At 37.9% G+C, this 23,223-nt stretch overlaps 1 long non-coding RNA gene across 1 annotated transcript in view; it reads left to right on the top strand.

Moving 5' to 3' along the window:
- Positions 1-23,223, top strand: part of LOC135314584 (uncharacterized) — a 97,746-nt gene that overhangs the window by 10,338 nt on the left and 64,185 nt on the right. Inside the window, exon 2 of the long non-coding RNA XR_010374094.1 lies at positions 136-298. This is a non-coding gene — a long non-coding RNA (uncharacterized LOC135314584). The remainder of the gene's footprint in view (positions 1-135; positions 299-23,223) is intronic.

The raw sequence follows: 23,223 nt of genomic DNA, 5'->3' as shown, positions 1-23,223 counted from the left end.
GCTGGCTAACTAGTAAGAAATGTTTGCAGTTTTGAAAGCCCAAGGCTCTTTTTTCAGATAAACACTTGTTTCCTTGCCCCTGGGATCTAGTGTACATAAAGCTAATAACTTTTCATTGCTTTTATTTTTTTCTAGATCTGCTCTTCAGTAAGATGATTTTAAACTGGCCCATCTACATTTCTTTTACCATGGACTTCAGCTGATCCAGTCAAAAAGAAAAATATGCTATCATAGCAGAAAGATGGCCTAAGAAACTGTGGAAAGAGCAACTTCTGGAGCATGTAAAGTCTATCAGTCTGTAAGTTTTTAAGGCTACTCTTCTTTAACCATTTATCATGCTTTGCCTACCTCTTACCTCAGTTGTTGACTTTACTTATTTGAGATTGGCCTTTCAGTTCTAAGAACCCACAGCCTCTGAAAGTTTTCTGCTATTCCCATGTTATGTCTCAGTGTAGTATTAGGAAGACATAATTAATTTGTTTGTGAAAAAATTACTATGGTGATGAGCATCACACCAAAAAAATCCACTGAGGCAATGAATATTCCTTTGTAGGGAGGAGCTAGATGGCAATGCTCAGGAAGGTCTGGAACTATATAAACAATAATGTTTTAATCGTTATTGAGGTAAGCCAGCAACTTTCATGATGTGCACTGAAAGAACCAGGAATCCTCAGAACATTTAATCATGTAATCAAAGATTGTGCCATAAAGCATAGTAGTTCAACTCAGGATTACGCAAGCATCTTTTGTGTTGGCATTTCCTATCTGTGAATGTTTGACTTCTGCAATCCTTTACAGTAGATTTTTAGCAGTTAGTGTAGATACTGAAATATAAATCATTGCTGAGAGTGCAATTTGCATGTATATAACTATGTAAAGTTAATTTAAGTATTTCACCAGTTTTAGGCCAGCTGGATTCAATAAACCTTACTACAACCTTCTATTAGAGTTCCCAGGAAACCAATCCTATGGCCAAAGAGAGCTATTAGATAGAAGACTATATAGATCTTACATCGTATTTATAGATAAATATATCTATATAGCATACATATATTTTAAAATAGTATGTATATGAAAATAAGATGATTCTTCTAGATAGTCAGGAGTAAAGAAAATACCTTACTGCATTGCAGTGAAGTGATGAACTGGTGCTAAGTAGATATCCTGCAGTGCAGAATTTGGGCTATGGATTCTGTAGACTAAGAAGAGCTGTACTGTGATAATGATGAAAATATCTTGAGGATGTAGAAATAATAAAATACTATTATATGCTATAGCATATATAATTTTTACAATTATAATTTAATCACAGCTTGAATTTATTAATTTTGTAGTTTTCAACCTATACATTTTTGCTAAGATTTCAGCATTCGTATTTTTTATTGTTTTCCCTAAACAAAGACATAAAAATATTTGACTCTCTTAGAAGTCAGTGAGAAGAACTCTCAAAGAAAAAGAAAAATAATACAATCAAGTTTTTCATGTGTGACTTTTCAAAAGGATCAAAAAGAAGTCTTTATTCACAGTAAGGCAAATATATGTCAGTTGTTTGTTCTGTTGCAGTAATGGATAATTACAGAATCACACAGAATCACAGGTTGGAAGGCACCTCAGAGATCATCTAGTCCAACCTTTCTAGGAAGAGCACAGTCTAGACAAGATGGCCCAGCACCCTGTCCAGCCAAATCTTAAAATTGTTACAGAAGTTTCTTCTTACCTGAAATAAATCCACCAAAAATGTATTTAGAGTCAACTGTGTGGAAACCCTTTTGAGCAGATGGAGAAGTTCCCATAACCCCCCGGCTAGTTAGTTATATTTCCAGTCAGGATGGTCTTTTTCCCATGCAGGCACGTGTCCTGAGTGAGAATGTTCTTGCAGCTTGCAGTTGAATGCAGGTTGAGTCGAGCAGGTTATCTTGCCTGCTAGCTCCGCAATTCCTCAAATTTCATTCTTCATACCAATAGCCAGCTCAGATCTTTCTTGTTATTACTAGACCGAAATGACTTTTCTCATCACATTTGTGTTGTTTTGTTATTTATTGTTAAGTGAGTGCTTGTGGCTTCTCATTGCCTTCCTATGGGTTCTTCACATACTATACATAAGAAGGCTGACAGAGTAGCGTGGAAGTGAACCAAAAGCAGTTATTGCCTCTTTGGAGCTTTTGCCTTAGAGACGTCCTCTCATATTTTGCCTTGCCTCCATCAGTTAACATTCCTTCCCCTTCATTCACAGCCCTCTGTGTCAGCAAGTATAATACTTCCTTCCCTTTCTGGATTCCTGTGACTCTTCCTTTGGAATGGCTACCTATGTTACAGGTGCAATTGGAGATCCCAGTTGCCAAAAATATCTGCATTAGCAGAGTCTTGCATTCAGGCTGCGGGATCCTGCTAAGACAGCCCAGCTGGAACTTAAACTGGCTGCCACCATTAAAGATAACAAAAAATGTTTTTATAAATACATCAGTGACAAAAGGAAGGCCAGGGAGAATCTCCCTTCATTGTTGGATGCGGAAGGTAACCTTGCCACGAAAGATGAGGAGAAGGCTGAGGTACTTAATGCTTTCTTTGCCTCAGTCTTTAATAGTCAGACTGGTCATCCTCAGGGTTATCAGGCCCCTGTGCTGGGAGATGGAGATAGTATGCAGAATGAAGTCCCAGTTGTTGAAGAGGTGGCAGTCTCCGACCTGCTCCTTCATCTGGATATTCACAAGTCCATGGGGCCGGATGGGATCCACCTGAGGATACTCAGGGAGCTGTCAGAGGAGCTTGCCAAGCCACTCTCCATCATTTATCGGCAGTCCTGGTCAACTGGGGAAGTCCCAGATGACTGGAAACTAGCGAATGTGACACCCTTCTACAAGAAGGGTCAGAAGGAGGATCCGGGGAACTACAGGCCTGTCAGCCTGACCTCGGTGCCAGGAAAGGTCATGGAGCAGATCATCTTGAATGCCGTTACGCGGCACATGCGGGACAACCAGGGGGTCAGGCTCAGCCAGCATGGGGTTATGAAAGGGAAGTCCTGCCTCACTAACCTGGCCTCCTTCTATGATAAGGTGACCTGCTTAGTGGATGAGGGGAAGGCTGTGGACGTTGTCTACTTGGACTTTAGTAAGGCCTTTGACACTGTCTCCCACAGCATTCTCCTGGAGAAGCTGGCTGCTCACAGTTTGGACAAGTGCACTCTGCATTGGGTTAAAAACTGGCTGGACGGCTGAGCCCAGACAGTGGTGGTGAATGGAGTCAAATCCAGTTGGTGGCCGGTCAAGTGGTGTTCCCCAGGGCTCAGTGTTGGCGCTGGTCCTGTTCAATATCTTCATTGATGACCTGGATGAGGGGATTGAGTGCACCTTCAGTAAGTTTGCAGATGACACCAAGCTGGGCGGAAGTGTTGATCTGCTGGAGGGCAGGAAGGCCCTACAGGGGGACCTGGACAGGCTGGATCATTGGGCCAGAGCCAACGGTATGAGATTCAAAAAGGCTAAGTGCCGGGTCTTGCACTTTGGTCACAACAACCCCATGCAACCCTACTGGCTTGGGGAGGAGTGGCTGGAGAGCTGCCTGGAGGAAAAGGACCTGGGTGTGTTGGTTGACAGCCAGCTGAACATGAGCCAGCAGTGTGCTCTGGCAGCCAAGAAGGCCACTGGCATCCTGGCTTGTATCAGGAATAGTGTGGTGAGCAGGAGCAGGGAGGTGATCATGCCCCTGTACTCGGCACTGGTGAGGCCGCACCTTGAGTACTGTGTTCAGTTTTGGGCCCCTCACTACAAGAAGGGCATCGAGGTGCTGGATTGTGTCCAAAGAAGGGCAACGAAGTTGCTGAAGGGTCTAGAGAAAAAGTCTTATGAGGAGCGACTGAGGGAATTGGGGTTATTTAGTCTGGAGAAGAGGAGGCTGAGGGGAGACCTTATCGCTCTCTTACAACTACCTGAAAGGAGGTTGTAGCGAGGCAGGGGTTGATCTCTTCTCCCTAGTAACAAGCAATAGGACGAGAGGAAATGGCCTCAAGCTGCGCCAGGGGAAGTTTAGGTTGGATATTAGGAAAATCTTCTTCACCGAAAGGGTTGTCAGGCATTGGAACAGGCTGCCCAGGGAGGTGGTGGAGTCTCCATCCCTGGAGCTATTTAAAAGAAGGGTAGACGTGGTGCTTGAGGATATGGTTTAGTAGTGGACTTGGCAGTGATAGGTTAGCGGTTGGACTTGATGATCTTAAGTGTCTTTTCCAACCTTAACGATTCTATGATTCTTTTGGGAATCTAAGCTAATATGTTTGTAAGGGATTGCACCATATAGATACAGGAAGTCATTTAGGACCAGCTCAGGGATCTCTAACATGGACTGTATTCCTTGTTCAAGGGTTGTCCTGCAGTAAGGTGACTAATTATACTTCTTTAAAAGTGGGATGGGGATCCCAAGAGCCTGTATTTCTCTTACCCCTTTGCTCTCTGCTGTTGTGGGTCACATATAATGGAGATGTGCTTCCTATTGTGTGTTGCAGGGAACACTCCCCTAGCTCAGAGTCCAAAGGCAGAAGTTCTGGACCTTGTATTCTGTACTTCTGTTGGAGCGATGAAAATGAGTATGTTCCTTGTGTTGGGATTTAAATGAGGAACATAGGGAAGATCCTATGTCTCAGGAGAGGCTGGAGATAAAAATGGCATAATGAAAATTTTTGCTAGGATGGTTTTTGGTCATGTGTTCTCTAAATGAGAACATCTGATCTTGCTGTTACAGAAGTGCTGGTTTGTGCTCAGGAGCACTCCAGCTGCAGAATAGGTGTCAAAACTTGAATTCTGTGAATCACTGGTGACTGCAGTGTTTTGAGGCTGTGTAATCTAAGCTCTTAGTTGTGATAATCAGTCATGAGGTGAAGTGACAAACTACTGAAATATCTGTGGTGTATAGTAGAGCGCAATGCAGAAATCCCGAAGAGCATGCCAGCTGTGCTAGTTGTATAGCCAGGAGCAATTATAGTCGTATCTGGGTGATGTAAGTCTGAGTGAATTAGCTTTACTGAGCAATGAGGTGTGTTGGTTCAGTCATAATTCTGTGCCAGCAGCTCAACAGCTTTTGAGATCAGGGTAGGCATCTCTATATGGTGCTGTGTTGTACCATGTGGATGTACCAACTCCAGGCAGTCTTGCCTCCGAAGTATTTTTGGTGCACTCCGTTCCAAAGTACACACAGGTACATCATATGTGACTACAAAGGTCACTGAAATTAACTCTCATTATGGGTCACACCCAAAGGACTGCTGCATTTGTTAAACATGTCCGTTATAGTCTTCCCAAGCATCTTGATTCAGGCACTGTTAGTATTGTAAATACTTATTATATGACTGCCTTCACTGTCTAAGAGCTGGCCAGGTCATGTTATTTAGTTGTTTGCTGGTTTTTGTTTTCATTTGGTCTCATTCTTTGTGGAAGTGAAAAGGAATCGGCTAAGTCCAGCTGTTGATCTTTCAGTTAGCTGAGTAAGGACCCACATTTTCCTCATACAATGTAAATGTTAATCCAAAAACATTTCCAGACTCTGCTGCAGTCTGTAACATTCTTAATGGCATTTGGTATGTCAAAAATAAAAGATTTTAACAGTTTGACTGAATAATGCATTTAAGTCTCCTAAATCACCATCTGTGGGATAACTGAGGGATTGTTTCTTCGTCAGTAGTGCCAGACTTGGTACAGTAGCCTGGATTTTATATGACAGGTTTCTAGTCTTTGGCCCACTTTTTCAAAAATTATTGCTGATGTGTTCATGAGGCCTATGTTTTAGACACTAAAAATGAAACTGATTTTTAGAAAGTGCTTTCTTAAATAAAAGCATTTGTTTTACCTCTGTATTTCTACTTTGAACTAAATCAGCTGCATGGCCATGTTTCTTGTCCCTTCCTTACTGTCTCTTTAACTCTGCTTTTTTTTGGAATAGTTTTGGTCTGCTTTGCTGACATGTAGCTTTTTGGCGTTGAATATAGTTTTTTTTTTTTTACCCCTCATATATTCCCCATCAGGTCTCCCAAGGTTGCTTTCTGATTTAGCTGCTCTGTATTGTGGCTTGTGCCCTCATCACCAATACAGTTTCTCTCCTGCTGGAGAAAAGAGAGGAATCAGGTGCAGGGAACACAGGGGATTCTTTCCTGGAATGGTGGATGCAGAGGCATCTGCCTTTCCATCTTTCAGACAGAAAAAAAAGGCCTACGTTGCACAGTGTTACCACCAGGATATACTTAGGCTTGGCCCTTATCAAACAGGTATACTGACTGAATTTCAACCATCTTTCCTATCACTCATGAAAAGCTTTCAGTTACTATTACTTGCATGTTTTGTTGCTGTTCATATATGGCTTTCTTTCCTCCTAAATGCTGTAGACACCTGATTCGCTTGATGTCTGATATATTAATTCACCCTATTTATTATGATTTTAGACAATTTCTTCAAGTTTGTTTTCATTTTTTCTCTGTATTTTGTGGTCTTGCCCCTCTTTCTCCTCATGGAAAACAAGCTAACGGGAACCTGATCTAGAAATTTGCCTCAGAAGCATCTTCTTTCTCTCACAAGGTCTGTCTCCAAGACCCTACAATATTCTTGTCAGCTTTGTGCTTCTTTTGTTTGTCAAATCTTTTAATCTCAAACAAAAATCTTTAATGTTTTCTAAGACACCATTTTTGATGTTTTGCTCTGGAGTTACAAATTTGCCATGTTTAATATTTATAGGTTCATGAATTAATTAGTTGGGAAATGCTGTATAAGGATTAGTGCACTTATTAGGAAGAGGAGAAACACTAGATTCTGTGCTTCCAAGGATGTGTTTTGTTTAAGTGTGTACTTGCCACGGAGCATGCTGGTTTGAGTTTGCCATTAGGTATTGTGTGTTGCATGGATTCCAGCTTCTCCTATGTGAAATGAACTTAGATTTTCTTTTTATTCTTATGCAGAATGAGAAATGTTTTTCACTCTGACAGTATGTCATCTTCATTGCATCACTAATGATAGCTCTTGTCAGACTTTTAGCCTCAACTCCATTATTGTCCACACAGAAAATCTGTGGTCTGTTTTTGAGCGTGACTGAATTTGGGGTTAGTGTACCCAATGGGGTTTGTGGCTTGGTTCCACGTTAACGCAAGTTGTAAGCTGAGTTTCCATTTTGGTGTGAAATTCCCTTATCATTGAATTTGCAGCTTAGTAAATGCAACCAGATTTTAATCTAATATGTTATTACTTCAGTCTCCCTTTAGAATAAAGTAAACATATAACAGTTCGGCACCTGCTCTACTCCCTTCTAAAATGTGGGAGTGGGAGGAGGGCTGGAATATTGTAGCAATTGGAAGTTACGTTAAGCTCCAAATATCTGACATGAGCTGCAAATAAAATGAGATACAAGTTACATGGCGTGTGGCATGCTAAGAACCTGCAGTTCCGCTTACTTGGGGTTCATGTTTTGGGTTTCTTTCTCTTGAATATCAGTACCACATAATTTTTGCATCTATATGGCAAAATGAAAGTGTCTCCAGCTGAGATCTGAGCACTCTGTGGATTCTTTTCCCACTTGGAACATGAACATCACTTTCATTATCTGTAGAATGGGGGCAGTAAGCTTGTATACTTAAGAAGCATGTTATGAACATTAATGTTTGTATGTTATGCTAATGTAAACTCTTCAGTCAATTTCTGAATATAAATTTAACATACATACTCTTCTGGGCATGACTTGTCTTTGTCTTTTATAAGGCTGAGGACAGACTCTTAATGAATCTTAAATAGTAGGAAACACTCTTTCAAATCAGCAAATCTGTCTTTTTGTGGATACTTTATTTTGCCTATCCCATATTTTGCCTATCCTATTTGACTTTGTCCTTCTCATTGTTTGTATTAGTTGCAATGACTTTTACATCAAAAGAGACTTTAATGACCATGTGTTAAATCTGCAGTGCACTAGAAAAAAACCTCTGAGTTTTCTGTGCACCCACTCGTTTGCAAATGCTAAGCATACTTATCTATAACTGTAGGATGTTCTCAGCATTATGTAGTAACTAGGCTTGATTTTGGCCATTAGCTCAGGCTGAGATCTGGCTCTGTACCATCTATTTTAGGAGGCTTCAATGCATTATCTGCTTGATTTTTTTCTTTAATGGTCTGATTTTCCATAAAAACAATGACATTTCAGTGCATTTTACAATTAGCTTTTTTCCCCCCAAGTTATTACCCACAAGAAATGAACATCTGTAACTTTCCCACATAATTCTCCAAAGTAAGTCATACCTAATAACTTTTAGTCTCTCACTGACAAAGTTTCAAGCAAAAACAATAACTTGGCTTTGACCCTACTCTCTTCAAAAAGGAAGTTACTTCTGAGCAGCAACATCAAAAAGAATAAATAATTGTTTTTCTTTTTGTTGTTATGATATGGATTGTCTGAGCAGTTAGTGGTAAGCAAGCTGTCTTTGATTTGGTTCAGATGCCCTAGTGCTTTGTCCTCTATTTATGTCAGCATGTTCCTGTTCCCACACCAGGAAAGCAGAATCCCTTGATTAAATTCATATTTGTTTTAATCTTTCGCTGTGTCTGATCTCAAGCTCAAAGATTCTAATGAAAAAAGTAGTGTATCCTGCTGGGAAGAGCGCTGATGTCAGACTTTAGTCTGTTTGTTCTGTTCTAACCTGATAATGCTGGAAACGCTCAGAACCCAAATGCTCAACTCCAACAGATTCTTAAGACAAAGATATTTTGATATTTCATGGAGAGCTATAAGCAAGGCTTTTGATTTCTAGAGTTAAATAAATTAAAAAAAAACACCCTTTAAACAAATATTTATGAAACAGCAACTGACCACAACAGTGAGTATAATTAATCTGACCCCTATTTTCTTTTGTAAGGGAGGATTTTCCAAGTTCAGTAAGAATAAGGAATACAGTTAAGTGTTTAATTATGTTTATATTTGGAAGCTATATTAATAAAGATTTAGAATAATTTTCTAACTTATTCTTTTCCATAAGTATTTGAACTATTAAATGCTAAGATTCATTCTGCCATGTGCTATGACTGAAAATTTCATTTTTTTCTGAGAACCTAAAGGCATAGCCAGATGCCGTCTTCTAGCTGGAGAGGCTGGAGACGTTCCTGTCATTTTTCCCTCCCCCTTTTCCTTCCCCATACTTTCTCTCCAGCTGCCTCTCTGCTGGAGGCTTCTGCCCTAGAATTCCTGCAGGTGGAAGAGAATGTGTGTGGTCATAATCTGTTTTAGTGTAGTCAGCCAGTTTAGCTAAATATTCTTCCTCAGTGATTAAAACTAAGTTGACTTACTAAAATAGATGAAGAGGACATGCATGTCTCATCCTGCTGGAAGATATGTCCTAAGAAGAAACTGTGATCAATAGTTTCTTAGGCAGTAAAAACTATTTTCAAATCGAGTTGGCATTGCAGACAAACTTACTGCAGATGATGGAAGGTGCCATGTGTCCTCAGTTTACAAGCTACAAGTGCCTAGCTTTTTCTAGGAGGCATTTAATGCCTTGGAGGGGGCCTAATAAGAGACCCAAGGGATGAGATTTTCCCTCTAAATGATTTCTACAAACAGATATGACATAGCAGCCCTTGGCAAATATGGTTTTACCTATAAGCTGCAATGATACTTCCTTTTCCTCAGCAACCCATATCAAGAGTTCTGTATATCTTGAAATTGGTAAGCATAGGAAATGCTGACACACATAAAGGTACAGTGCAGTCTAATTCCCTCATCCATAATGAGGTATTCAGGAATAGTTTGAAGATATTTTCTGGACCATGAAGTGGTATTTGAATTTTTGCTTTATCCCAGAACCACTGGTGTATGTTGTTAGTTTTGTGAGGGGCTGGGGCAGAGGAAGGTGGAAGGGAGTAGTTTCTCTTTGTAATACAAAATCAGAGTCAATATGAAATAAAAAAAAAAATAGAAGCACTTTCATGTGCTGACAGAAACATGCTGCAAGATATGAACTGCAAGAAACAACACTGCATGTGTTTCTTCTAATGGTCAAGTGTTTTATTGATGAAAGTGGGAATGTCTAGGTACTTAACTGCTTGAATTCCTTGTTACTTATTTAGGCCTCTCAAAGTGGACTACAAAAATCCAATTTTAAGCATCCATTTTTCAACTTTTGTCATATATTCATTGGCAAACCAAATGTGACCTGATATCACAAATTTGTGAGTTTATGGCTACTTGATATCAAAAGTCACACAACAGCAGTGATTTTAATTATATGGGAAGGAGGTCTTTCCCCCTTGGATGACAGCTCGTGAATGTCATGAAGAGCTGTGGGGAGCATATGAGCTACACACCCATTTGTACTTGCAACACTGCCCAGTTGATGGCTAATAATTTTACCGACTCTGGATGAGTTGTCTTTTTTTTTTTTTAGATTGTGGTGCTCTTTGTTTCAGCTAGCTATTTTTGGTTGTTTAGCTGAGTAATTTTAAGTCATTTCACCAAAGATATTTAGTATAAATAAGCAGAAGCATACACTGAGATGCAAATCATACAAAAAACTATAGTGACCATACTGATACCCTTTATCCCTCGCGGGTAAGGATGATCCAGTATTCAATCTGAGTGTAGGATTAAAATTGCCATTGTCAAAAGCTTGAAAGGACTGCTCATTGGCCAAATACTTACAAATGGTGTTTTGCAAAAATATTTTTTCCCGATCTCATTACAGAAATGGTTGCAAATAGAAGAACAAAGGTTATACTTTTAAGACAGTTTTGGGTATTGAATAATATTTTTCAGATATAAAAAATAATAGAGAACTTATTAGATTGTGATTATTGGATTAATTATTTTCTCTCTTTTGTTTTAGCTCAGTATAGAATTTTTTTTGTTTTGCTGTAATCTGCCCAGATGGTTTTCTGTCCTCACTTGTCCCTGTTTTATTTTGGCAACACTGTAGATCCTCTGTAGAGAAACACCAATCTTGGCAATATTCCTGACAGTTTTTTATCTCTGCCTATCCATATGGCACTATACTTACTGCCTAAAGTGTATTGTTTACTTGTAAGGACTAAGCACTAAAATGAGCAAGCTGTAAAATATCTTCACGTATTTTTTGTCTGCTCAGTGCTTATATGCTCTTTTTCTATGAGATTATCATAGAATGTATGGTGAGATGTACTTAATTTGAAAGAGACCAGTGATGAAGGTCTCTCTCAAAGCAGTACATAATGCTCCTGATTTTGACCTGACAAATTATCCCAGTTTAGTTATTGTTTTTGGACCAAGCCTTTATTCATCTGTGAAATGGATGAAAGAATAATTTATTTCTTAACAAAATTGCTTTGAGACTTTGCTGTTTTACAAATTTCAGGAGGAAAACACTACAGTAGTGTTGGATGTTGTCATTGTCTATTTATGGCTATAATTTGCATTATTTGACTGATATATGAAAACATGGTAAACCTCCTCTCTTATGAGCTTTCAAATCTAAGGCCATAGTTATATTGTATTTTTAAGTTTTGTCCTTATAAACATTTTTTCTAATATTCTGCATGTCATGCACAGAGCTCTAAAGCATGTAGTTGCTTGTGCTGTAATTCTGTACTGTCCTGAACAGTTGAGGTTATGATTTGAAATCTTAATTTTGTAAGAACTGGACTGGAATCTGGCCATAAATACCCTTTGAATGTTGACAGACCTTCAGTTCTTCTTCCACAAATGAAGGAGACAGATTCTCCCTTAAATGGTTTAGCTGACCAGAAAAAATCTTGAGATGACCCAGCATAAAGAATCATGGGATACAGATTTTTTGTCAGAAATTCCATTATAGAAATGAGAAATCTCCCTTGATCAAAATTTTGTTAAAGATATTTTGACAATAGGAGAGTTTTGAAAAAAAAACCAGTTGGCACTGGAATAAAAATATTTCACAATGTATTTTTCAGCCAGCCCAAACTTTGGCATGTTTTGAATATTCGTGACAACTATCATTAAATAATACATCATCACATTCTATTTGTATTTTGGAACATTTATATACTGGTAGCATGATCTATGACTTTTTCAAGGGTGTCTCTTGAGGCAGCTGACTCTAGCTATGGCAGCTAAAAATGCATTTGCCAGAAGAGGGGAAAAGCGCAAATGGACTCAACAACTGAACTATACTTTTGCTGGATTCTCAACATAAAAATCTGAAATGAAATCACAATAGCTGTTAGGCTTCTACTTCTTCTAAGCATTATAACATGAGGAATGATTCTGGCTGTAACTTCTTGTTGCAATTCATTGAAAACAGAGAGCCTATTCCTGTAATGTCACAGTGATTAAATTAATCCGGTTATGTGGCTTTGCTAGGCTTGCTATTTTTGTTTCCTCAAGTTTTCAATCTATTTTTGTTCATCTCTTTATATGTGCATTATGTAGAAAGAGAAGGAAGCAGCTTCCATCTTTAATTCCCAATGCCTCCTTTTGATTGAAAAACTGTTTTTTTGAGAGTAATGAAACATGATATGAAATTGATTTTTTTGTTGGTAAGCAGGCATCATTATGCAGTAACTTTGGTATTAGGAAAAGAATTGAAAATTTATTCTTTCCTCTGTCCACAGCCCCCTTCTACAGACACAGCTTTGGAAATCAGAGCATGGAATGTAGAAGGTCTTGTATTTTGACAAGTAGAACTACTATACACACCTGACTATAATACTCTCAGTTTTAAAAAAAAGGAAAAGAAAATTAAAAACTACTGGGCATAATCAAAGATATAGGAAGTAATGTTTTAAGTCAGTCATGTCTACACCTACAGCTAATAGGCTAAATTTCCAAAGGGGGTCATGGAAGGTATGTGCAGAAACACTGTGAACAAGTAACAGGATTTATGCATGTACATCCCACTCACTGCTTTGAAAATTTGGCCTCATAACTAGAGAAATGCTAAACTATGTTAAATATGTTTGGATGGTAGGAATATAAATGATCTCTGCAAGGGCCCACATTAGAGTCCAGGCATGATTTGTTTTTCTGTTTTGACATCAAAATGCGGAAGATTTTGTACAGTTATGGAAGCTTGTAAAGCTTGAACATTTTTCTTTCCCCAATGTAATGTGCACTCAGAAACCAGAGAATTTTACTGAATGGATTCTTCTCTGAGTTGAAGCTTATCCTTTAGATAGACCTGTATCTTCATTTCTGCATATGCAGGTTTGAAGATTAAATCTTATACCCTAGATAGTGGGGCTGTTTGGACTTAGAAGTGGCTTCAGCAAGTCATTCCCCACGCTGTAACAGAAATCTGATTTGAACTTACCTAACTCTAACTTCTCACCCTCTCTCTTTGCAATGTCTTTGTCTTCTGTGCTGAAGTACCTACTATCAAACATTTGTTTCCTGTTAGGTCGTCACAGTGTAACGAGCTGATATCTTCTATGTTAGCCCAGGTAGTTTGAGTTCCACATTTATTTCCCCATGAGTCACCATTTTATTAACAGCTCTCTTCTCTGAACTATTTGGAACCTACCTGTGCTGTAGATGCTGGAATCAGACATGGTATTTCAGCAGATTCTAACAATGTTGAACACAAATGTAACAAAATGTACTTGTTTCTGCTCCATCAGTATGAGCATCTCATTGTCTCTGTGTTTTCATTAGTAGGTCACTGTCAGCTGACTATTCAGCCTAATTTCCTCCAAGACTTTTCCGGAAAACCCTCATACTCTCTGTTTGTTCTGTAAATAAGGTCTATAGTTTTCTGACTGTGCAATTTTATTTTCAAACTTACTGGAAGGAATATTGTGGGATTTTTTGTATCTTTTGTACAAAAAAGAAAGAAAAAGAGGTGTGGCTTAATGAAACAAATATAATAATTTATGGTGCCATTTTGAATTTATGATGAAGAGTTTTATGTAGATTATGTAGTTCTTTCTGTAGTATTTAGACAGTCTATATTGTCTCACACATGTAGTATTTGACCATGAGTGTCAGTTCAAATTTCTAGTGGTGTTTTGACTTCATCTCACTTTAAGTTGTAGTTTTACTTTCTTACTTTTGGTTGTAGTTTAAGTTGACTTAGTCTGGACAGAAATACATCAGGATTGCTTAAGTAGCCTAAAGCTTATATCTCAGTAGCAAATAATAGCTTCTTAAACTTTTCTAGTTTGTTTCTAATTGTCTGACTAATATACTATCACTTTAAAATTTTTTTACCTCTTGACCATCAGCTTGTTAGGTGACTTCAGCAAGTTGCTAACCTGCTCCGTACATCTATTTTTCTTCCCTCTGTCTTTCATATCTGTTTAGGTGACAAACTCTGAGGCAGGACTGTTTCAAAACATGTACCTGTAAAGTGCCTAGTGGTATGGGATGTCTTAAAAACTGCTGTAATGGGAACAATAACTTCTAGGATTTTCCGTTTTTCCCTCCTGGCATTTGTCTGTTGCCACAGCTCTTCAGACATAGGCTTTGTCTAATCAATCTGCCCTCTTCCAGTTGAGCAGGCCCTCTTAAGCTTTCAGGTTAGTGCAACATCCTCTAGTTTGGAGAATCAAAAGACCCCTATACTTGACGGCAGTCATGCACACAAATGCTTATACAAAGAAATGGAAACATTTCTCTATGTCTAGTCTAAATCACTTCCTAATTGCTCCAGTAAATTAGTTTCCCTAGCTGAATGCACAGTTTAGCAAATTTTATCATGGTACACCGGGTAGAGGTAGCTGTCATCATTGCTGAATCAGGCCTCTTTTAGAGTCACTAGGGTATTCGTTATCATGCAGCTTTGGGGAAAGTATCTGTAGAGAGGAGGCAGCAAAAGAGTTGCATCAGTCTGGCTAATAGGAGACATCAAATACAGGTGCTTCAGTTAATGTAATAACAGCAGAGAGTTGTCTGTTTTGGTGAACTTCATCTGTCTTATGATTTACCAGCTTTTCCTCCCCCGGTGTTAATCTTGCCAACATTCTGCACTTCCCCCAATAATGCTTTTAAACTCTGTGTAGTCCAGCATTAACTAACTTCCTTTTTGCTCGTTTCTTTAGCCCCTCCTTCAATCCACCTGCCCTCCTCCCCCCAAAATAACCCTTACTAAATGGGCTGTATGTTTAATGCCACATTTATGTTAAACCTCTCCCTATCCTTTCATTGTCATGTCTATTTCAACTGTAAACTATTTGAGGCAGGAGCTATTTTATGACAAGATTTTGGCATAGAACCTAGAAGAACAGCACTTGCACTTGGTAGGTCACTAGGCACTATCAGTGTTCAGTTTTTTTAATACTCTCTGCCTCCTTCATCTATTAAATGGAGAAGGTATCAGTTGCATGCTTTTAAGAAGAGATTTTTAGGCCTACAGATGAACAGGCTTTAAAAATGCTAAATATTAATTATTAGTAGTCATTAGCATTCCTGTCCTCTCTTATCAGTGATCTCATTTGCACCATACAACATTCTCTAACAGCTCTTTTTCCTTTTTTTAATTCAGTGGCCCTCCTAACAAAGAATGTTTAGGAATGGTAAATGGCTTTTTTGGATTTGGAATGAGATCTACCTGTTGTTTTCAGTTTAGCTGAGACTTTTTTTTTTCATATCATGTGTTTTCTGTGTCTGGGTTCTTGTATGGCTGACATCACAGTATCAGTGCTCCTTAAAATAGGACTTAATAATAGCTGACTGCAGTTGCAAGAGTCCTTGTCCTGTGTTACTACCTATTAAGGTTGGTTCAGCCCACAAAACTGGGTGGGGAAAAAAAGAGACAGGATTCAAGAATGCACTGTCAGCGTAGCACTGGTGAGTTCAATACAGTGCATCCTTCTGAAAAGAAAATTGAAGTATAGGCGTTACTATGTGCTTTCCTTATTATCATACAAAAAGTATGGCATAGAGCTTGGAACTGGACCCTAATTTTCCTGTTGTTTGCTGGTGATCTAGCCACAACATTATTTTAATAATATCAATAGAATACATGTTTCTCCAAAGAGAATTTAAAAATAAGCCTTTTAAAGGTGTATCCTGTTAAAAGGATGAAGATGAAGTATGCTGTATATGATTAAAACACTATAGAAGTTTCTGGATGCAGTCTGTTTGTTGGATTTTACCTAGTTAATTTTAGTGCTGCAACGCGCAAGCATAAATAGCTTCTGTTACCTTTTGGTTTAGTTTGTTCTGTGTTTTTAATTAATTTGTGTTTTTTGTGAAAGTGTGTTTTTTTTCTGATTGTAGAATTACATCACTTCATTGCAAAGACAATATAAACACTGGCTCTCAAAACGTTTTTTTCTTAATATACTCCCAATCAGACAAATTCTTCCAGGATTTGGTTTGCACAGAAAACAAGAATTGCAAACAGCATTTTCGAGTTAGTTTGTGGTCCCCAAATGTGGCTATTCATCAAAGCTCATCAAGCTTCACAAGTAGTAACCTAAGCAGACAGCCGCCTGGGTTGTGTTATTCTAAGTGGCGGATACTGGCTCTCAAGGTTTCTTTTCCAACATCTGCGGCATGCGCTCTTCTACCATGTGGAGACTCACAAGAATATTCCCAGCATTTTTGATGTGTCCTGTGACAGGGCTTATAGGAATTTTCTGGTGCATCCTAGAAATTTCTGGATATAGAAGTGTTCTAGGAATTTCTGAGTTGTTTCAAGAAATCTGAGGGCTTTCTGGGAATTCCTGGATTGAGAGTCTTTCTAGGCATTTTCCCATGCTTTGTAGGAATCCCTGGAAGTCAGAGCTTTCTACTGTGAGGTGTGGTGGGTTTTTTTGGTTTTGGGTTTTGTTTTTTTTTTTGGTGTGTGTGAACTTGGATTTAATTTCAGTGCTTTCTGGGAATCTCTGTGTTTTCTGGGAATTACTGGATTGAGAAACCTAGGAATTTCCAAGCTGTTACAGCAAATCTTTATTTTGGAGGCAGATAATAAGAGGAAGTGTATAGTCTCCAGCTACCTGTGTATGTATTTCAATGGGCAATATATCTGTTGACTAAATCTGGTATTTTCTCTTAATCTATGTACTAATAAACCTTTAGACGTTTGTATCAAGTATGGAATAAATTCACATAGCTCATTAGTCTGATAAATGTAATTATGTTGGGATGATAATGTCTTGTAACTAACTGATACCTAAACTGTTTCTCAATGAATGTACTAACATTAGACTTGTGTCCTTTCAGTAGCTACTTTGAAAAGTTTTTTCATTTTTTTCGTGGAGAAATTTTTTTGTTTAATAATCAAGCAGTATGCTACTTGGTTTTTTTTTTTCCTAATTCATCCTCTGTATCTCACAGTGTCTTGGTAATGCAGATATAGCGTAACTATCTGTGCCTAGTTCACCCAAGACTGTTTCCATGTTGTTTTCAAATACACTGAAAGACACTGGAGAGGTCATGTCTTAAATGTGTTGGCTTTGGATATACAGGTTTAAAGTCCTTAGGTACACGAGTCACCGTGTAATTGTAGACCCACATGATTTGTTTATGTAAATTAGCATAGTTTTACTGATGTCAGTAAAATTAGAAGAGGCTATGTCATTTGTCCCCCACTGTTTGGCATGCTGTCACTCCGTATATGATATCTACAGGCCAAACTGTTTTCTCACATCACTAAGAAAAGATGCTGAGGTAAATCAAAACCAGCACTGATACTATGCTGAGACAGTCTTGTTCAGGGCTGCTATAGGTACCAACAGTAACAGACTTGAAAGGCAACAACATTGCCCTCTGGCTCAGCTTATCAATATTATAGAATATTCAAAGCAACTAAAATTGGGCCTTAACATAGAAGACTGGCTGCAGGCCCTCCCTTCTGTATTTTCACCTTTTGTTATTAAGCTTGAAGTTGTTTCTCAAAGATAAGTTGCTGGTGGTAGTGGACTGGAAAGGTAGGAGCTGTGCTGCTGCTTACAGTGGGGATGCAGTAATTTGGCAAGGTTGAAAGTTGTGTGTACTTTGGCAGCTTAGCTAGGTAGAAACTACTCATCTGAAAGATAAATGAAAATTTCTAGATTAGTACTTTCATTAAGTGCTTACATACCTAAGCTTGTTACTAGTGCTAGTTCCTACTGCTGGCATCCTATTGCTACTTCGCTCTCAAAGACAGTACTGCCCAGATGAATGGATGTGTACTGGTAGCTACTGTGGTACAATTAGTCCACTGCACCAAAATACTTTGTGAAGGATGATTCTTGGATGAAGGCAGAACTGCATTATCTGGTGAATAGATAATGTGAATGAGATAATGTTTTCAGAAAGGGTTTGTGCATCTAAGTTCTGAAGCCACACTGAAAGCTCAGCCTATGTTATTTTTAAATGGTGCTTAGGAGCTTTCATGACTTAAGCAATTTGATAAAGCTCTCTCTTTCTAATAGAAAATGCAGGTAGTGTTTTTTATTCCTTGTTTGTTTCTGTGTCAGTCTGGGTACATAGCTCTTCGTCTTAAATATCCCATGCATTATCAAACATCTGTATTGCCTAGCAAGAGATGTTAAGCAGGATTTAAGTTGCTCATGTCTGTCTTATATTTGTGCTGGAAAACATACCCAGAAAACATTAGACTGCTTGCTTGGCTTAATAAGTTCATACTGCAGTGTACCTCCTTTTCCCTGAAGTATGTGAATGTTCTCTTTCTATTATTTGAGATGAACACAGAAGTTTTTAATCTTTTTCGAAGTGTAAACTATCTTTCAAAGTCTTGAAAGTTCATTTTATAAAACCAGATCAAATAGTTTTGACATTTGCTAGCTAGACGTTTAAAGGCATACTACAGATGCAATGCCATCTTTCACTGAGTGATTTGCTGTAGATAAAGGGCTAACCTGCATCTATTATTATAAACACAAGGAGTCTACCATGTGTGAGCAATGTCCTGGAAAGAAGCATTCCTTAAATGTTAATCCATTGCTTTAACTTTCATGCCTTCTTATTCTTTCATGAAAGTAGGACTTGATGTCAACTGCGTTCCTCTCTTGCTTTTTAAAAAATTTGTCAAAACCTAAAATTGTTTAATTTAAATTTTGAGTTTAGCCTAACAATTCATCAGAATAATCTTCAAAATACTTACTCAACAAATATGCTGAAGTCAAATCGAGTAATTCAGAACACGACTAAGTCAAACTAAAAATGAAAGTTTCATCTACCTCTATACACAGACTGTTCAAAAGGATATATGTGATGATTGAGAGAGAGAAAACAAATATATGAATCGATGTTCATTGCCATGGTAGAGGGACGCCTCCTGGTCATCCCTCTAAGATTTCACTATATTTGTTTTTATGCTGAAACTATTTAATTGATTTAAGGACTCAAAATTGTAATCCAAAAGTGTTAATCTCATTTGCTGAGTCAGTGGGTAAATTTAAATTCTCTTTTAAATACTTGTAACAGGATATCTCATGCACTTATCACTGGAGAAAATGTTTCAGTAATTGGTTTTTCTAGCACACCAGTGTGTAAGAAACTTACACTGCTCTAGCACATCCAGAAGAGATGAATGTGGGTAGTATTTCCTTAGGCTACAACTAGGCATACTGTGTAGTTGGGCCTTTAAAGTTCTTAAAGGAGATGTGACTAGCAAGGAAGTTATTTTGGAAGAGCTTTGACTTAATCCTTACAGCCAAATTAATTCTATTTTATGTGACAGTTTTTTATGATTAGAGAATCAAATTCTGTGTTGTAATTTTTGTGTACTGTCAGAAAATAGAAGAGTAACTGTCATATGCGTTTATCTGGTTAAGCACCAGTAGGCAACACATGTGTATGGTAGAGCAATGCTAGGTATATTGTTTAAGGATGACCTGCCGTTACTGTAATACCTTATTACCACATGAGGTGTATAACTGAATGTTCACATCCAGCTTTTGCTGTGTACTGAGTCTTTGAATCCAGGCACAAACTAAGAATTGCATACCTGGTTAGTATTTTACGGTGTTACTTCCTAAGGATCTGTTAGCTTAATTATCACATTATGTCCTGAGAGACAAGAACAACCATACACTGTAGTCACTCCACTGGTTGGTTTGGTTGTGGTTCACAGTTAAGTTATTTCAGTGTTGAATCAGAATCTTTAGAACATTCATGATCTGTGGCCTGAATATCTCAGATCAGCCAAGATCAGCTACGCGCAACTATAATTGCAGTTGCTTTTGGTGTTTTTTGTTTTTTGTTTTTTTTTTTTTTAATAAAATAGCCTAGATCTGTTTTTTGCATACTTCTGCATTCAAAATATTTTGCAAACTGATTAATTTCTGGATCACATTCTTAAATGCTAGAGGGAGATAAATATTGTTATCCCAGGTTTACTGACAGAAAAAGAACAGCTCTATCTTGCTAAAGACTGCATCAGAAATCTGTGGCAGAGATGGATCAAAGGGCATGTCTGCTGTACTGATTGCCAAGTGCGTTTAGATACCTGTGCTTGTGCTAAATGGGACAGTTCAGGTGCCACAACCCATGGAATGAGACAGCACATTAAATCTACTCTAGCTACTCTGTAGTTCATAGCATTGCACTGTTAAATGTAAGTACTGCTGATGGGTGGCTGATGTTCCATTACTGTGGGCTGCCTCTCTGCAAGTTCATGTTCCATATAACCTCATATGCTATACTCTCCTATAGGGGTGTGTTGCACTGATAGGAATGAAATTATTCTTTTTAGTGCTGGGATCGATTAGCTGGTGCAGGTGCAACTGGCAGTATTATTTCCCCATTATTCCATGATAATATATCATGGAATGTTCTGTGAAAATTAAGTTGTTTGGGGTTTTGTGGTGTGTGTGGGGTTTTTTTTTTTTAATCATTCTATAGCAAAGACTAGAAAGAAACATAGCAGTTCAGGAATTATGCAGGAAATAAGCTTGTTGTCACTTATTTAGCTGCAGTATTAGACAGGTTTTAATAAAATAATATTGTCCACTAAATGAGGCAATGTTCTTGTGGAAAAAGCATATATGTGAGCATGTAATTAAATACAGCATCAAAACTGATATCCATGAAATGACTGAATTGAAACAATGCTGAAATTGTTTGCACATTGTTTCCACATCTGTGTATCTGACTTTGAATTACTATCATATAGTGTCCTTTGTAGATAATAACTATAATTAAATTAATCAATAAACAGATCTCACCACAGCATTTATCTGGTCTGTCCTTGGCAGCAAAATGAGAGTTCAGAGGAAATGCAAATCCTTTCATTTAGTAAATAAAAGCTTGTGTATATATCTGTCCTTTAGTACAGACATGCGATACTTAGCATTAGATTTACAGGTATGTGTGATATAGCTAATGGACCGTTAGATTTTATTTTATAACATACATGAAAATAACTTTCCTATTATTTTTGCAACCACAAAGAAGTTACACTGAATACAGTTGTGACTTTGAAAGCAAATAAAAAATGTAAAGACAGGATTGGTTAAGGAATAGAAATTAGGTATAGTGCTTTTTACTCCAAATCATGAAACTCATTTAGACTGGCTGCATTAGTGAGAGCCTAGCTGCATAGTAAATGATAATTTTTTGCCTGAACTTCCTAGTACAGAGGATGAGCTTCATTGCAGTTGCGGCACGGCTGACAAGAATTGATACCACTGTTGATGGAACGCAAAGGACATAAAGGAAAGAGGATATGGAGTCTAAGTCTGTCCGAGGCTCACATAAATGAAATACTAAAATGAAATTAGTTTCTGATTTCCATGCTGTAGAGGGGTCTAATAATTTTGGGAGTATGTTGGGATTGGAACTAAACACAAATCTTAATGGTGCTAAATGGAGAGAAACGAGGCAGAAAAACGTAGAAAATCAACTCCTAGATAGAGAATACTAGTAAGGATTTCTACTTTGTAAAAATTCATCTATGCTTTAAGACAGAGGCTAAATCCCACAGGTTATATTGGATAATACTGGAGCAAATAGAACCTTCTCTCAAAGATACTACAGAAAAAGCTGGCCAGTGTTTTTGGTACTATTTCTCCATAGACAAACTTTTCTTTCAGGATATCAGGGCAAAAAAATAGCTGCCAGGTCTGCAGTTTTCCTGTTCTCTTCTGTTTCTGGAAGTTACCAATCTGTTGATATGCCATTGGAGACCTGGTGTTAAGTTCCAGGACTTGTACTGATCCGAGAGAGGCTGATGAGTTTCAGGGCCAGGTAGTGAGGGATGGCCACTAAGCAGACATGACAACAGTAACAATTTACGGGAAGATGGATTGCCTTCTTCTATTAAAACTGAATGTGGAGTGTAAATTTGCTGTGAATGGAGGTGCCAATGAGAGCTTGAAAACAGGAAAGCTTCACAGAAATTAAATTGATGCTTTTTGGGTTGTGGTTTTTTCTGTTCGTTTGATGTGGAGGTTTATTTTTTTTTAAAACATGTGATTGGGTGAGCTGAAGCCACTGACTTTGGATTCCATGCATGTTTGAAGTCACAGACATGTAAAATCTACATGGATGTGTAAAATTGACTTAATTTCTCCTTATCCTGGAGCAAGACCTCCAGAATTGCATGATAGGCATAAGCAGTGTAGAGTTATCTGTCATAGGATGAAACTTCCAGTGAGCACATGATTTCATGTAAAGAGGTTACCTGCTTGTTTTGTATGAACGCTTAGTTTTAGAATAAAAATGCAAACTGCTTTAATTCAGTAAGAGTAAAATCTAGCTTTGATTTAGAAATTTAAACAAGATTTAAATATTTTAGATTAAACAAAAAGTAATGCTTAGCTTTTTAATGAGCTCCAGCAGAGGTGGATTAACATTTCTTATTGTTGTTCATGCCTCTCCTTACTTGTAGTGTTTCCTGCCATACTCGGATTTTTTTTCTTCCTGGTTGGGTTTTTTTCTTTCCCTGCCCAGTATCACTGAGCAGTCTTAGGAGGACAGATACTTTAGAATGGTTGAGATTATTAATAAACCTTTGGAAAAGTTTCCAAAGTTTCCATTAAAAAGAACTTTTACTTTAATCTAATCTTGTGGATAATCCCTAGGATTCTTAATTCTCCGTGATGTTTATAAGAAGCAACAAAAAGAAAATTTTGAACTGTCAGCATTCGCAACTAACATGGTGAAGGCTTAGTTTAGACAGCAGCAAAAATGACTATGACAGCCCTTGAAAAACAGGTGAAAATAAGGTTATACACTAGCTAAATGACCATTTTATTACATGTTGTGATCTGAGGAAAAAGGAATGGGCATTCTTTGTTCCAGAAGTGATAGATGCTGGTATAAAAGTGACCATCTGTGTGGTCCAAGTGACAGATTAGATATCAAAATAAAAATCAA

This window comes from Phalacrocorax carbo, chromosome 8 (assembly GCF_963921805.1).
Source record: "Phalacrocorax carbo chromosome 8, bPhaCar2.1, whole genome shotgun sequence".
Lineage (NCBI taxonomy): Eukaryota > Metazoa > Chordata > Aves > Suliformes > Phalacrocoracidae > Phalacrocorax > Phalacrocorax carbo.
The sequence above is the reverse complement of the archived record's forward strand: the minus strand, read 5'-3'. Positions and strand labels throughout refer to the sequence as shown.